Consider the following 16,894-nt stretch of genomic DNA (forward strand, 5'->3'; position numbering starts at 1 on the left):
CCATACACAATATCCACATAAAAACCATGATTGCCAATTTTTAAGTCCTTGTTGAATGTTTGCACAAGAAATACATCAACATTTTCTCATGTAACATGTAAAAAAACATAGAGCACAAAGTAAAACTTCTGATCATGTCCCAGTCTTATCCTCTAACAAAGAAGAAACCTGTTAACTAATTTGTGGTATTTCTCAGTCAATTTCCTCAATGTACATGTTTGTATACATTTATGTGTGTTTGTGTATATAAGTGTATGTATATAATTTTTATTCCTTACATACATGGGATTATTTGTTTATATTGCTATGAAATTTACTTCTATACTTAATGAATCACGGAGGGTTTTTTTTCATATCATTATAAATTTACATCATTTTTCTTTTCTTTTTTTTTTTTCAACGTTTATTTATTTTTGGGACAGAGAGAGACAGAGTATGAACGGGGGAGGGGCAGAGAGAGAGGGAGACACAGAATCAGAAGCAAGCTCCAGGCTCTGAGCCATCAGCCCAGAGCCTGACCCGGGGCTCGAACTCACGGACTGCGAGATCGTGACCTGGCTGAAGTCGGACGCTTAACCGACTGCGCCACCCAGGCGCCCCAACATCATTTTTCTTTAACTTGTACAGATTATTCTACAGTATGGAGGTACAATAATCCATTCAAGCACATTCCTGTAGATAAACATATATAATGTCTCCAGGTTTTCATGGTTAGAAACAATGCTGCAATGAAAATATTTACCCTGCTTTCTGTACACTTATTCTCACAGATAGAGATCTATTAAGTAGAATTGCCGGAGTCACGATACACAATTAAAAAAAAAAAAAACCTAACGTTTATTTATTCTTGAGAAAGAGGAAGAGAGACAGAGAATGAGCGGAGCATGGGCAGAGAGAGAGGGAGACACAGAATCCGAAGCAGGCTCCAGGCTCTGAGTTGTCAGCACAGAGACCGACGCGGGGCTCAAACTCACAAACTGCGAGATCATGACCTGAGCCGCAGTCGGATGCTTAACCAACTGAGCCACCCAGCTACCCCAATGACACAGTTTTTAAATGTTGATAGATACTATCTTATTCCTTGACAACATTGAATATTATCGATTTTGCACTGGTGACGTATACTGGGCATTATTTGCATTTCTCTGATTACTGGCTAAGTTGAACATCTTATCATAATTTGAGACTATATTTCTTTGTTAAGCCTTTTTCAACTTTAATAGACACTGACAAACTTCAGCCCCCAATTTTTCTACTAATGTATTTTCTCAACAGCACTGCATGAAAGGTTCTGACTTTCCCCGCATCACAAATACCTGGTCTATTCAGATGCTTCAAATATTGCCAATCTTAAAAGTGTACAAAGATACTGCCTTAAGATTTTAATTGCTTTTCCCTGATTACTTACATGGTTGAAAATTTTTCAGATGTGTGTGAGTCATCTGGACACTTTTGCAAACTGTCAGATCATTTCTTTTACCCATTTGTTGTCAATATTGTTAGAAGTTGAGTATCTTTTTGATTATTAATTTGTATAAGATGACTTTATACATCCTGTAAACTAACACTGCCTCAATTACGCATGTTGCAAACATATTGCCCAACTTGTTGCTTGTCTTTTTCATAGTTCTTTGTAAAGTGATGGTTTTGAGGAAAACAATTTTTTAAAACATAATCAATCATATTTCGGGTACCTGGGTGGCTCAGTCGGTTAAGACTCTGACTCTGGGTTTTAGCTCAGGTCATGATCTTGCAGTTCATGAGATTGAACCCCATGTGTGGCTCTGCACTGGCAGTGAGGGGCCTGCGTGGGATTCTGTCTTTCCTCTCTCTCTGTCCCTCCCCTGCTCTCTCTCTCTCTCTCTCTTTCTCAAAAATAAACATTTAAAAAGCATATAATCACATTTGTAAAGTTTTGGCTTTGTATCAAGTAGTTTTTGTGTTTTAAGGAAATCCCCTTCTGCCCCAAGGTTATTAAAACAGAAGTGTTAAGTCGTATTTTCTTCTAAGTACTTTAACATTTTCTTTTCTTCATGTAAGGAGTTATTCACTTGGAAATTAGTTTTTCTTATAATATGTGTTAGCCATCGAATTTCCTTTTTTCCGTGTGTATAACTAATTGATGTAACAGCACTAACTAAAGAGACCTTTTCTTCTCCATTAGTTTCTAGTGCTACCTCTGTCAAATTTTGTGTCTGTATTTCTCCTTTGGAGAATTGCCTATTCACTTTTCTTAGATTTTTCTAAGGAATTGCTTTTCTGTTTCTTATCCTTGCTGTTCAGAAACCATCATTATATTTTCAGGATATTTTTATTTGTTTTTTTTAATATTAAATATAATTTATTGTCAGAATGGTTTCCATACAACACCCAGTGCTCATCCCAACAGGTGCCCTTCTCCATGTCTATCACCCACTTTCCCCCAGGATATTTGTATTTGTAATATATTTTGCAATTAGTTTCTATGACTCTGTCATTTGTCTCTGGTTTGGGTATTTCACAACACAGAGGGATTTTAAAGCTTCATGTGGTCAACTCTGTACATTTTTGTGACATCTCGATTTTGAAGACTTTCTCTAACCCATGATTCTAAAAGTATTTAACAATATTTTCGACTAGTTCTTTTACAGTTTTACTTTTTGTTTTTAGATGTTTTTTATCCTCTTGGAATTAATCTTATATGTGGTATTAAGCGGTCTAACTCTTCCCAAGGGGATAATGAATTTTTCTGACACTTCAGCTTTTCTGCATTCCTCCCCCTACTCACTAGGCTTTTCCAGAGTTGAAGCAGGACCGAGGAGGAGAGGGCAAGGGCAGAAGAGCTCTGACCTGGCTGGTGGTGCCAATGTAACCAATATAATCTGTAGTTAGTTTCCTCTGAACAGGGCTGTGGTTTCAAACTCACTCTTTCTCTAGGGCACCCCTGTGCCTCTCAGAGGCTCCCCTGGTTGTGCCACAGTCTTCACAGCCACTCACTTTCACAGCCACTCACCTCGGCCCCCAAAGAGGCATGTCTAGGTCCCCCAGACACACAGAGAGGTGTTCTCTCTGAGAAGTAACAGTCCCACCTGCAGCATGACTTTTGAATGTCTCACCAAACATTCCTATAGTTGAAAAAACTGTTTATAAGTATTTGGACTTGGGACCAATTCCAATTTACAAAGACACACAAAATATTCTTGCATGGATTTCATGTATTCTGGTAGCCGGAACTGAAAATCCTAAGGAAATCACAAGACTATTGGACTTTGTGTTCAGCACTCCTCCACTGGTTGTTTGACATTTCAGAAGATCCAGCACTGATGACAGTGAAGTCCTTGAGTCACTAGAACCCGCCCCTGTATCATGTATATTTGTAGCTGCCATGTCCTTGGTGATTCCACGTATAGGTACAAACCTCCAGCCACTGCATTATGTCTGCTATTTTAGTGAGGTTCAGGCATTTACATATTGAAAATGCATTTTCCTTTTACGGTCTCCTTCGTGTCATAGCTAGCGCATTACAGTGATTTTCCCTTTTTATGTAATCTTTCATTATGCTTTTCGGTAAGTTATTGTAATACAAATTTCATTTCGGAATACACTAGATAGGAGGCATTACACAGTATTTATTATAAAAAGGGTCACTGGATTTGACATGGCTGAGAATCACTGCTGTCTAGGGATGAATTCCGGACTTCTTAGCTCATCATCCAAAGCCTTTTATTTCCAGAGTTCTGCCTGTCTTCTCAGGTTTATCTCTCTGGTCCCTTCCCACAAGTGCCTTACAACCAGGCACACACAGCAGCCTGTCTTCCCGGCACGTGCCACACTCAGATGTGTTTCCATGCCTTCCTACTCACCTCGGTCCAGTAAGCCTGGCAGAGCCCCACTGGCCTTCATTCCTCAGCTCCCAGGCTGTCTGCTGAGCTTCCCCATCTTGACCTTGGCACCATCAATACTGCGTTCAGGTTGGTCAGGTGCGTTCCTCTTTCTGCCCCTGATTAAGACTTCGAGGACAAAGTCTAAGGATTCATCCTTGTAGCCTCAGATTTTTACCCGGTATCCATCTGGCCAACTGTAGGACGGTAGACAGTATTTATGACATGTATTTGATTCTCACAAGGCAAAATCAGGAAACAACCAAATTCTGCGGTGATATCAGCTCCCCGGAGAGTATACTGGTCACCATGTGGTGTTGCAGGGGTGCTGGAAAAGGGGTGAAGAGGAAGACAAATCTTCCATCTCAGCTTTGTGTCCCCTTTCAGAACCCCTTTCCCCATTCCTCTGTTCCTCTCTTATACCCCTTACCAGTTAAAGTCGTGTCAGAGCGGGGCGCCTGGGTGGCGCAGTTGGTTAAGCGTCCGACTTCAGCCAGGTCACGATCTCTCGGTCCGTGAGTTCGAGCCCCGCGTCAGGCTCTGGGCTGACGGCTCAGAGCCTGGAGCCTGTTTCCGATTCTGTGTCTCCCTCTCTCTCTGCCCCTCCCCCGTTCATGCTCTGTCTCTCTCTGTCCCAAAAATAAATAAACGTTGGAAAAAAAAAATTTTTATAAAGTCGTGTCAGAGTGTTTTAGCTACCCAGTGAGTGTGATCAGAACTCACTTCGCAGCGGATGCTGAAGACAATGTGCATGTGTATGCGTGTGTGTGTGTGTCTGCGTGTGAGAAGGGGCCCAGCCAAGGTCTGAGAACTCTGGAGGACCCTGGCCTTGAAAAATAGGCTTTGGATCTTTGTGGCACACTGGCCACTTAGAAGTATCCCCGAGGACCACAGAATAGAATCACACTTAAAGACAGAAGAGCCTAATTCATGTATCCCTGCTCCTCATTCTACTGAAGGAACAACTGAACCCTGAGAGGTGAGAGCATTTCCCAGGATCTCCACCCAGAGATGGCTAGTGATGAGAGAGGTCTGTGCAGGCTGCCTGGACTTGGCCTGCACTCACAACGTGCCAATTGTGGCCCCGGCATGTGATGTCCTCCCATTCTGTCATCCTGACTGGTGTCTCCTCCCTTGCGTCCCAACTGAGGGGTGCTCAGAATCATAGTGCCTGCTGGAAGTCCCAGAATGGTACCTGTAACAAGTCAAATAACTCTTTTAATGATATAGATATGCAGCTACTTTTTGCAGTGCTTTTAGAGTAAAAAGTAAGTCGGGTTTTTTTAAACCCAGTATCTCGTTGAAAATGAATTTGATGAAAAAAGCTTATCTAAAAGCATGTCTTGCATTAATAATTGGGTTACATAATCAGAATCTTTTTCCAAGACTTACATTCTTCCCCACTGTAGTATGTACCTCAGAATTCAGATCCCTTTCCTTAGCACTCCAGGTTGTCTCCATGTTTCAAGGTTCAAAACTATAAGGCACTGTTTCTCTCACTGAAACAGTTCTAATCTTTTCTATCAATAACTAAAGAGCTATAGTGCTAATTTCATTCAGCAGACTTGTGGCTTAAAGACGGCTACAAAGATTTTTAGGCCAATTTATTTTTGTATCTCTTATCTCTTAACAGAAATAGTACATGCTGATTGTAGAAAATTAAGAAAAATGAGATGAACAAGAATGGTGTACGTTATTAGAGATTTTTTTTCCAATTTATGTAAAATGTTTGTCTTCCAAATCATGCTATGGCTCACTAAATGTTTGCTCTTTCTTTGAAGAGGAAAAGAAATAAATGTCTACGAGTGTCTCAATATAATTGAGCAGTATTTATGTACAATTGCAAGGCTGTGTACAAAAACCCATTTTGAAATGGCTGCACCCTGTTCACTATAGGCTTTCTGAAGAACAGTGTGAATGATCCATTGCTTTAATTAGAAACCTTAGGCTATGGAGAATGGTAAGAGGAAAAAGTACTCTGCCTGGTGCTGGGAAATCCTGATGAAAATAAGACAAAGGCAGCTAAATGAAATCTCCTGCGAAGAGAAATTTTCACTATCATTTTCCCGAGAGGATTCAGCTTCTGGAGTTAAAGAACTAGGCTTACTCCATGGCAGTTGGTCATCACATTGGATTCATTTAGCTGCATTTGTTGATACCTGGGTTTTTCTAGAAACACTTGTAAAGAACTGTAAATCCACAATTCAGCATCATGGACCATCAGCACAAGAGTGGGAGTCCCTGAAGACTATAGAAGGTTGGTAAAAATCCATTCCATTATTACAAATCTTTAATTATCTGACCTCAGGTTTCTATTCTAAACTGGGTTCCTGGTAAGAAGAGGAAGACAGAAGGGCATTTTCAGGACTAGGAAAAGCAGAGTCACCATCCTCTTAAATAAATGGAGGTCAGTGGAAAAAAGAACATATATGTTCCGGGGTGGTTGTCCAGCCAGCCTTGCATGCTAACATGTGCTGTTCTGGCAAGTAATTAGTTAATGCAAACCAGACATCAGTTTTGCATGTCTAAGAGATAGGACACAGCTGCACACTGTAATACCATTGAAAGGACAGGAGCTATGAGAAGATTTCTAGATTCTGTTGTAGAAGTTGGCCATCCCACGTGAGTTCTTCTCTCATGGTGGAGCCATTGGAGATCCATGGACAAAATGCAGGTAACAAAAGGAATGGGCTCAATTAAGATGTCTCAGAGAAATAATCTGTAAATGGTAGAAGGATCCTTAGCCCTATTAGTTGATGGGAAGAAAAAAGGCACTCCTCAAAGTAAATTTGGGATCTCGTGTGTCAAATCCTTCCTCAAAGAGAACGACTGAGGTATAGAGAGTAGTGAGGAAGAAGAATAAAAAACAGGATAGGAGAGATTGAAAGATGGGGCTTGGACACCAACCCTTTCACTTCCATAGGAATTAATAAATATGTGACTGTCTTTTGACATTTTGCTTCTCACAATGCTACCCCAGAGGTGTCAGAAAGAACAGAGTCACAGGACTAAAGCACTCCTGAATCTGGGAAAAGCAGGGTCTGAGTCCCAGTGAAAATAAGTGGAAACCCATTCTGCAACTTATTTTCTTTGCTTTAGATTATCTCTGAACACGGGCCATGAATAGGGGTATCATTCATGTTTCTTTAAGCTATTTAGAGCATTTTGGAGGCCATATGCAAAGACCATTTATGGACTTCCTGGATAAAAGGTAAAATAAAAACACAAAAAACAAAAAAACAAAAAAACCTAAGATCACTAACATGATCTCTGCCATTTTTCATATCACCTGAAGTAGGAATCCTTGGTCAAAAAGTTGCAAATATTTCACTGGGATATGTGATGGCAAGAGGGAAGGAAACAACTGTAACCAAAGCTTCAAAGTGTAAAAGTTCTGGCCAGAGACTTCCAGAAGAAAAGGGAGGGGTGGTGTGTCCTGAAGACATTTCCAGAGAAGGGACGCAAAGGCAGGAGATGCTCTGGAAGCCCCATTGCAGGTCAGAACTCTGCAAAGGCATCCAGAACATACTTCTTCATGGAATGCATATATGGGGAAGAAAGAAAGGAAAAGAAATCACCCAAGATGGTGACTGAGAGTTCTGTGTATAGCAGGCCAAGGCCAGCACCTTGATCTCAGTTACCAAGAGAAGATTCATGACACAGAGGTTCAGGGGCCACAGAAAGATGGATCTGGGGAGTCTGCAAACAACCCAAGAGTGCCAGGGGTGAAGGTGCTGGGAATCCAGACTCTTTGGGAGCCTTTTGAGCACCACCAGCAGCAGCCCTGGGCTACGAGGCCACCCCTGCCCTCAGAGTGATGCTAATTTGCAAAACAGCTAAAGCCACATGCATTTCTCCCTGCCTGCTTTCCAACCTTGCAACCTTCCAGATGTGCTGGAAGAAGAGATTTAGATGGAAACTAAAATACCAGTGAAGAAAATATTGGAGTTGAAATACGAAATAAGAAAATTCACAGTGAAGAAATAGACCAAATGGAGAAAAAAACTTCAAACAACTAAAAAAATAATAGAAGTTGGGGTGCCTGGGTGGCTCTCTCAGGTTGGCATCTGACTCTTGGTTTTGGCGCAGGTCATGGTCTCACCATTTCATGGGTTTGAGCCCCGCGTTGGGCTCTGTGCTGGCAGCGCGGAGCCTGCTTGGGATTCTCTCTCCCCCCTCTCTCTTTCTGCCCCTCCCCCACTCATACTGTCTCTGTCTTTCTCAAAATAAATAAACTTAAAAAATTTTTTGAAGAAATCATAAAAGAAATCCTTGAGACTTCAGATTGAAGAAACTTTTGGGATATCAGGGTTTATTTTGGTTTTTACCTTGAGAACAAAAAGAGATTCACACCTAAATTTATCCTGGTAAAACTTCAGATGTTCAAAGATAAAGGACAAAAGCAGTAACTCCTAGTTGGTTGCTGGCCGTGGCTCATCTCCTCTGCAATGGAATTATGCTAAGACGTGAAACAAGATCTATAGAGTTTTTAGGGAAAAGAGTGTGGCCCAGGAATTCCAAACTGTGACAATTTATCATGGCAACACTAGGAAATAACCATATTCTGAGATGTGTGAGTATTCAGGGGAGCAAACCACCCATGTCACATGAAAAATACTCAAGAAGGTAAATGCGGTCGATAATAGTGATAATAATGAAACAAAGTAAGGTCCTCAGTGAATAATTACTGTTTAGATGGTTACGTGTAATTAAAATGTCAAAATGGTTTAAGAGAAGTTACAGACTGATAAACCTAATTGTAACACCCTGGTTTTAAAATCTGAGATAATTCTAACACAATCTGAGAGGCAGAGAAAAAAGAAAAAAAAAATGAAAGCAAGCTCAATTAATTCTTCCCCTTATATGAGGCATTGAGGATTTATTGATAGTATGGACAGGGCAAGAAATGGCTCCCTATTTTTAAGGAAAGATGCTCTCAAATAGACTATGAGTAGAAAGTGTTATTTTCCAAGTCAGTGGAAAGATAAAATACAACACATCCAAAAATAAAATAAAATAAAACCCAAAAAAGCAATACAACAGTCAAGCATGAAATGCAATTGCATTAAGTAAGATAAGTGCCAAAGGGTCGAATTCCATCTTCAGAAGAGAATGGGTTTTCGCGTTGGGTTTGGAAAACAAAATCTAGCTAAATGTTGTTTTCAAAAAACACGTAAAACAAATTGGAGAGAAACATATTTTTCACAGAGATGGACAAAGACACACCCGAGGAACACAAATGGAAAGCAGAAGTGACAATTTTAATACTGGACCAACTAGCGTGAAGGGAAAGGAATCACTTGAACAATGACAGCCATTTCACAGATCAAAGGCAGAATCTCAAGTAAAGGTGCAATTGTCAGGAATAATGAAGGGACCAGTGAAAACAGCACTAAAAAACATGAAGCCAGTTCTCTTAGAAATTTGAGTGAGCAAAACACTGGTATTAGCTGCTTTTAAATGAAACAATTCCATTATTTAAAGCAAGTTATTGATGTTTAACACTATTTTTTCTTTATCTTTTAAAAAAATGTTTATTTATTTTGAGAGAGAAAGAGAGAGGGTGTGAGGAGGGGAGGGGCAGAGAGAGAGGGAGACAGAGAATCCAAGCAGGCTCTGTGCTGTCAGTGCAGAGCTTGGCACAGGTTTCAATCCCATGAAACGTGAGATCGCAACCTGAGTGGAAATCCAGAGTTGGACGCTTAACTGACTGAGCCACCCGGGCGCCCCAACACTGTTTTTCCTTTACAGTGTCTTTTATTTATTTGTGTCTTCTAGGCTATTTTATTGAATCCTTAAACAAATATTGTTTCTTGTTTAATAATCATATTTAAAGCCAAGAATTTTTGTGCTCCATAGGGTCTGCCTCCTCCTTCTTCTGCTCCTGGGGCTGCTTGTCATCTGCTCAGCGGGGAGCTGGTACCTCTTTGTGAAGCAACAGTGGAGGAGACTGGGGTCTGGCAAATAGCCCAAAGAAGGGGTCAAGACTGACAAGAGCGATCATTTTAATGTGAAGGTGGTGGGGTAGGATGGTTCTATGGTACAACGGAAGATTAAGAGGCATACACCATTTAGGGGCACCTGGGTGGCTCAGTTGGTTAAGCATCCCACTCTTAATTTCAGCTCAGGTCACCGTCTCACAGTTGGTGAGTTTGACCCCTGCGTCCAGCTCCTCCCTGGCAGCCCAGAGCCTGCTTGGGATTCTGTCTTTCCCTCTCTCTGCCCCTTTCCTAATCTGTCTTGCTCGCTCTCTCTCAAAATGATAAACTTGAAAAAAAAAAAAAAAGGAGGCATACATCACGTAGTAAAGCTCTGAAAGCCTGTTGCGAAGCAAAGGATTTGTCAGTGAGGCAGATTCTGATTTGATGGGCAGCCCATGAATAAAACAGACACATCTGCACAGCTGGAAATGGAAGATGAAGCACAGTCGGTGTGTTCCAGCAGACAAAGGTGTCTACTGAAAAGGGAATCTGCTACTTTCCTCCAGAAACTCTGCTCCTCCGGACCAGGAAGACATTCTCAATCAGAAAACCGCAATTTGGTTTCACTGCATTCTGACTACTACTACAGTATAGTTGTGTCTCTTCTCTCATTGTCCCCTTCCCCCCCCCCTCCTTTATTGTACGTAAAGTAACTGTGTGTGCACAAAAAGTAAAGCCAAGGATTTTCTTTTAAGAAGAACCTTAACCCTATCTCATTATTCTGTCTAATGTAATGTCTTATCTAATAGTCTGCAGTTTGATTTTAACTTTCTTTTTCCCTCAGGATTTATTTATGAATATCTACTTTTAATTCCCAACTCATTTTATTTTTAAAGTGAATTTGAGGGGCGCCTGGGTGGCGCAGTCGGTTAAGCGTCCGACTTCAGCCAGGTCACGATCTCGCGGTCCGTGAGTTTGAGCCCCGCGTCGGGCTCTGGGCTGATGGCTCAGAGCCTGGAGCCTGTTTCCGATTCTGTGTCTCCCTCTCTCTCTGCCCCTCCCCCGTTCATGCTCTATCTCTCTCTGTCCCAAAAATAAATAAACGTTGAAAAAAAAATTAAAAAAAAAAAATAAAGTGAATTTGAGTTCTATCTATTGCTCTCAAAGATTGTGACCCGAGTGATTTATATAAATAGTTTGTGTTAGTCGAAAAAACTGTATTTTTTCTTTGTAACGTGTAGAATTATTATCTGAATTTTCTTAATTTTCTACATTGAGCATGTACTATTTTTATTAGGAGAAAGAATATATATAAATTAATTGATGTAAACATCCTTTTGGCTATATTTAAATCATGAGCCTGTCTGTTGAAAACATCGTTATGGTTCCTTACTTGATGTAAAAGTTTAGAAATAATTTAAAGAAAGACATGGTGCATTTATAGTTTTACTTGCAGGAATTAAATCCCAGATATCAAATTACTCTCTTGAAATATAAGATAGGAAAGTTCTCCTCCATGTAATCACAGAGAAACTATTTTGGTTATTTATAATGTCCAAACTCTGTTATTTTGTATAATATAGCTAGGAATTGGCATTTTTAGTGCTGTAATTGGTCTGTTTTAGAAAGCAAAGCTGAAATCAATGTCATCTTCTGCTTCTCTATTCTTTTTCCATGAAACGCACCTTGAATTGCTGGGCCTAGTACAACACCTTTAGAAAAACATTTAGTGCGACAAGACTGTAATTTTCCAAATAAAGCAACCGATAAATTGGAAAAGTATATGTGCAAAGAATATCAATCATCATATGCAATATAATTACACACGCAATAAATAATACTTAAAGTATTTTAGGTACAGACTTCTGACGTGTAAAAATAATACAGGAAAAACATTGATAAATAATTCCACCGATTGTAAATTATAACAAATTAGAAGAAATAATAAGTCTTTTGTTACAATGGGTTGTATTCTAAGTTGGTTGTAAAACCAAATGAACTTTCTCATTTAAGAAAAAAAGACATGCAGGTGGGTTCTAGAAGCTCATTTGACCCATAGTTCACCGAACCTTGTCAGGGCATGAATGTGAAATTGGAAGAAGGATGTTTCTTCAGAAGAATGTGCTGGGAGCTCTACTCAGGAAGACTGGCCCACATGTGTCCCACCTCTGCCAGCTGAGGGAAAGGACATTCTGACTGCACCTCTCATGGGTGCCAGTGGGCAAGACCTGGGAAGGTGTGAGTGGTTTCTCAGGTGAGGCTGATTCTCTGACACATTCTTTATTCACCCAAAGTATTGGCTCTCTCCAATCGGCTTCTCCTTTGATCTTTATATTTTTAAAAGAGGCAGAGAAAGATTATTTTCTAAATACCTCTATGCATATAGTCACACCTGTATAATTCAGAAGAGAAATATGCCAAATGGTGACATACCTTCAGATATATGAGGAACCCTTTTTCTTTTTAAGTTTATTTACTTTGAGAGAGAGAGAGAGAGAGAGAGAGAGAGAGAGAGAGAGAGAGGAGAGGCAGAGTGCGAGCAGGGGAGGGGCAGAGAGAGGGAGAGAGAGAGAATCCCAAGCAGGCTCCATGTTGTCAGTGCAGAGCCCAACATGGGGCCTGAACTCCTGAACCATGAGATCATGACCTGAGCCAAAAATCAAGAGTTGGACGCTTAACCGACTGAGCCACCCAGGTGCCCCTATGAGGAACATTTTTGAGAGTGCCCTTATGAGGAACATTTTTGAGGCATGTGGAAAAGAGCCAAGATACCCGTTTATTTTCAGGAAGGTCCCAAGGAGCCCTGCATCATGAATTAGCCTGAATAAACACGTCCTCCCTTACTTAAAATGAAGCTTGAAATGAGACAAAGGGCTCAGTAACACACCTTCGTGGAAACCTCGCCCCTCTCACAGGATGGAGCCATCCCCAACTGCTCTGTGCACCTGCTACAGCCCTTCACGTGGCAGGGCAAGGCCACTTCCCGGGGTCGCAATGTCAGCCCAGGCCTGCTTCCCAAAGCTCTTAGGAGAGCACTTCCCATTCCACGCACACTGGTGCTCTAGAATGTTGGCCCTCTTCCCAACATTCAACCTACCGCGTCTGCTCCCTGAGGTGCCCTCCTTTTGTCATGGAACTTTGCCATTTCTGAAGAACCCCCATCGCATGCCCAGTCACCCTCTGTCTCTTCAAGGGACCATGTCAACAAATATTTTGTGTGAAGTCTTCTAGAGCCTTCTTCCCCACTGTATCCTCTCTTTCTGTGCTTTCAATTTTTAACTACGCCACCCACCTCCCTCTTTCTCTTTCATCCCATCTGATGGAGTTAAATGCCTAAGGCCACAGTCCGCAGAGAGAGAAGAGGAGATGGAGGCAAAGGTCACGTACCCTGTACCTGGGGTCAGTTCAGGGTCCTGGCCCGGATGTAGGAGCTCACTGTTTGCGGGTTACGTACACCTCAGCGCCTCTTCTCACATCCTCTGCCCACAGCTGCTCGGCAAGAGATATTGGTGATGGCAAAAGTCCGAGTCCGCCTGGAAGAGAGGAAGGGGGTCAGGAAGGGGACTGGGAATGAGGAGAACGCGGATAAGTGATAGAAGAGAGGGGAGGAGTTAGTGACAGTGGGAAAAAGAAACCAATGCCCTTTCCTCCTTGCAAACTGGAGAGTCAAGAAGAGCAGACAAGAGAGCTGGTTGCCGGGGCAGCCACATGTAGCAAAGCTTGGCAACTTGTGGTGGGAGGGGTAAAAATTGAGACGGGAGGGCGACTGCCAAGGCAAGATGTCAAGATGGAAGGACCTTCATGTTCAGCTGCTCTTCACGAGGGCAGCTGCCACACTGGGTAGGGGCGATGCAAAGCCACTGAGCTAAGGGGACCTTTAACCGCTCCTTGACATTATACTTGCATAGCCCTCTGCTCTCAGTGAGACATGTGTGGGACAGATCATCCGGAGGGGGATTAATGCTTAAGTGTGGTCGATACTCCCTGGTGTGACCCACAGGCAAGGACTAAGGTTTGTTATCAGTTCTTACCAAGGTTTTCAGGTCAGCAACAGTAGGAATGGATGTTACAAAAGAAAGAAAGAACCGACTCAAGATTGCTTGTTCTGCTTCTGAGGACGAAGTTTTCCATTGCTGATGTGATCTCTTGATGCAGGTCTTGCTGACGTTGTTTAAATCACTGTGATATTTGAAACTTATGTTGATCCCTGAATGGAATTTGACAACTGATGTATTTCCTTTTATATTTTTTAAATAGTTTCTAAAACTTTTCTGACTTAGTTTCAAAGGATGTGATTTTGATATATTTGTATATTAACATTTTAAAATAAAACAGTTACACTGCTTTGATAAATATGAAATGCATTCTGAAAATTGGAACATAAATACTGTCGCCATTTGATACCCAACATCATCCATTTTTAAAACACGTGAACATTTCTTCCTTCACAGTCAGAAAGTTTACATCAATCATTTTCCTCTTACCACCGTATTTCTATCACAATTCCCCCGTAGACTTATATCCAAATACGACTTTTATGTATAAAGTATTTAATTTTTTAACACTATCAAATTTCTTTTAAGCAGAACTATGTCCATAAATTAAAATTATTTTTAATTTCCCCTGGTTAAAAACCTCTAAATGTAAGGGTGCCTGGGTGGCTCAGTGGGGTTGGGTATCCAACTTCGGCTCAGGTCATGATCTCGTGGTTCATGAGTTCGAGCTCCATCTCCGGTTCTGTGCTGACAGCTCAGAACCTGGAGCCTGCTTCAGATTCTGTCTTCCTCTCTCTCTGCCCCTCCCCTGCTCTCGCTCTGTCTCTCTCTGTCTCTCTCTCTCAAAAACAAATAAACATTAAAAAAAATCTCTAGAGTTAAAACTTCTATTTTAAGTAGAGTAATTATTATAAATCAAAATACCTTAAAGATATAATGAATTATGATAAATAATTTTTAAGTGTTTATTTATTTTTGAGAGTGAGAGAGATAGAATGTGAACGGGGGAGGGGCGCAGAGCAAGGAAGACACAGAATCCAAAGCAGGCTCCAGCTCTGAGCTGTCAGCACACAGACCAACACGGGGCTTGAACTCACGAACCACAAGATCATTACCTCAGCCAGAGTCAGGCCCTTAACCGATTGACCCATCCAGACTCCCCACTGCTCTTTATTTTTTAAACTCGCATTTCTAGGTTTTCTACATTTTCTATGGCATAGAACATTTTCAATATAATTTTTGATATGTTGATAAAGTAGAACAAGGGCATAAATGTGAATTCACTTGTCTGGAGCAGGTCAGCCACAAGCATGATTGTAGAATCACATTATTCCATCCGTTTGAAGAAATACCTTGCTTATGATTGAGTTCTGAGGGGCAGGATTCCTCAAATGAGGACCACAGATGATGCATCATAGGATTGTGAGTTCTCTGGCATAACATGTAAGTAATGAATGGTAACTTGTAACTATAGTGTAGTGTGGACCATCTGAATGACTCTATCCTGAGGCCTCCTGTAGGATTTCAGGGAACATGTCTTCCATGACATGAAGGCCCCCAGTTGCGATCTTTGGTCCCCCATTTTTCTCTAGCTTCATCCACTGTCTGTCTTAGCTTCATCCACTCTCTGTCTTATTCATTCAGTCCCTTGGCTTTAATGCCATCTCTGTATTCACTGGCTCCTAAATTTTTATCTCCAGTGCAGACTTCTCCCCCAAACTCCAGACTCTTGTAACCAGCTTCTCCTCCACTTGGATGCCTGCCAGATGTCCCCAAATTAATCAGGTCAGGATTGAACTCCTATCTCTCCTCAACCCCACACCTGCTCTTCCGGCAGCTTCCCCAGCTTGGTTGGAAGCACCTCCATCCTTCCGGGGTCACCCTTCTAAACTGTAAGACAGATCATGTGATGCCCCGGCTCAACAAGCTGCAGTGGCTCCCCTTTCCATGCAGAATAAAAACCAAAGCAGCTGCCGTGGTTTCTTGGAGTTTACACAGCCTTGCCCTCACAAATCCGCCCTTCTCTCCTACCCTAACTCACCATGTGCAGCCACAGTGACTTCCCGCTGTTTCTTAAACACACCAGGCCATTCCCACCTGGAGGATTTTCTCCCCCTGATACCTGCTCTGGCTGCTCCCTCACATCCCACAAATGCTCTCTCCATTCTCACCTTTTCAGTGAGGTCCCACCTGACCCCCTGCCACCTGCCCCATCCTAGCCCAGGCACTCCCTAAGCCCTGTTCTACTCTCCTTTTTAAAGTGCATTTATCATTTTCCAACACACTATAAAGCTCACTCAGTAATACATCTCTTGTTTTCTGTCTACCCCTGCTAGAGGATGAGCTCCACACAGACCAGGATCTTATCTATTTTGTTCACTAATGTGCAAATTGCCTAGAACAGTGCCTGGCACATGATATGTGCTTAGTGTTTTTTATGGATGAATGAATGAGTGAATGAATGAATAAATGAGTAGAACGTAGGCCAAATCACACATACATTTTATGTTTTGTCATGCTTTAGAGAACAGTGATGGAAAATGTGAGTTCTCACACAGCACACGGTACAGCAATCATAAAATTCAGAGAGCCCACACCAACTGGGCAATTGGCCTTGGGTTCTCATTCCAGGCAGGTACACGGCATACAGTCTAGCCCATCTTGCTCTGTGCTAATGAACAATTCATTAGCAGCAACTACTAGAATTACAATGAAGATTTTTTTTTTCCTTTTGCAATGCCAGAAATAAATGGATTAAGCACCCGTTTATTATAGATTCAATACCATCACAATGCTGACTTTATTTTAAGGTGAACTAGTCAGCTTTACGAATTACCATATGACATTTCTTCACTCAACAATTGCTTGCTGGCAGAATTTTGTCTAAATTGGAGACCTATTTACTGAAAAAGCCTTGAAGTTATGAAATCACTTTAGCCACTGAACTTATCCAGACAGGCCTTCTCTAAAATTAGTATCTTTCAAGTTAAAATACAGAAATAGAACATCCAACTGAAACTAAGGCTACTCTTTTATTAAACTCAATTTGGATGATTTCATTTCACCCAAACAACAATCCGTTAGTATGTTACATTAATGTTGTTAGTATGATTTTTTT

The 16,894-nt window shown here is 41.4% G+C and overlaps 1 long non-coding RNA gene across 1 annotated transcript in view; it reads right to left on the reverse strand.

The window, feature by feature from the left end:
• Positions 1-607: 607 nt before the first annotated feature.
• The window catches only part of LOC147583356 (uncharacterized), a 71,629-nt gene continuing 55,342 nt past the window's right edge, over positions 608-16,894 (reverse strand). Inside the window, exons 3-4 of the long non-coding RNA XR_015248133.1 lie at positions 13,169-13,314; positions 608-4,057 (exon numbers count right to left, since the gene is read on the reverse strand). This is a non-coding gene — a long non-coding RNA (uncharacterized LOC147583356). The remainder of the gene's footprint in view (positions 4,058-13,168; positions 13,315-16,894) is intronic.

This window comes from Puma concolor, chromosome A2 (assembly GCF_028749965.1).
Source record: "Puma concolor isolate L17-30 chromosome A2, mPumCon1.1.hap2, whole genome shotgun sequence".
Lineage (NCBI taxonomy): Eukaryota > Metazoa > Chordata > Mammalia > Carnivora > Felidae > Puma > Puma concolor.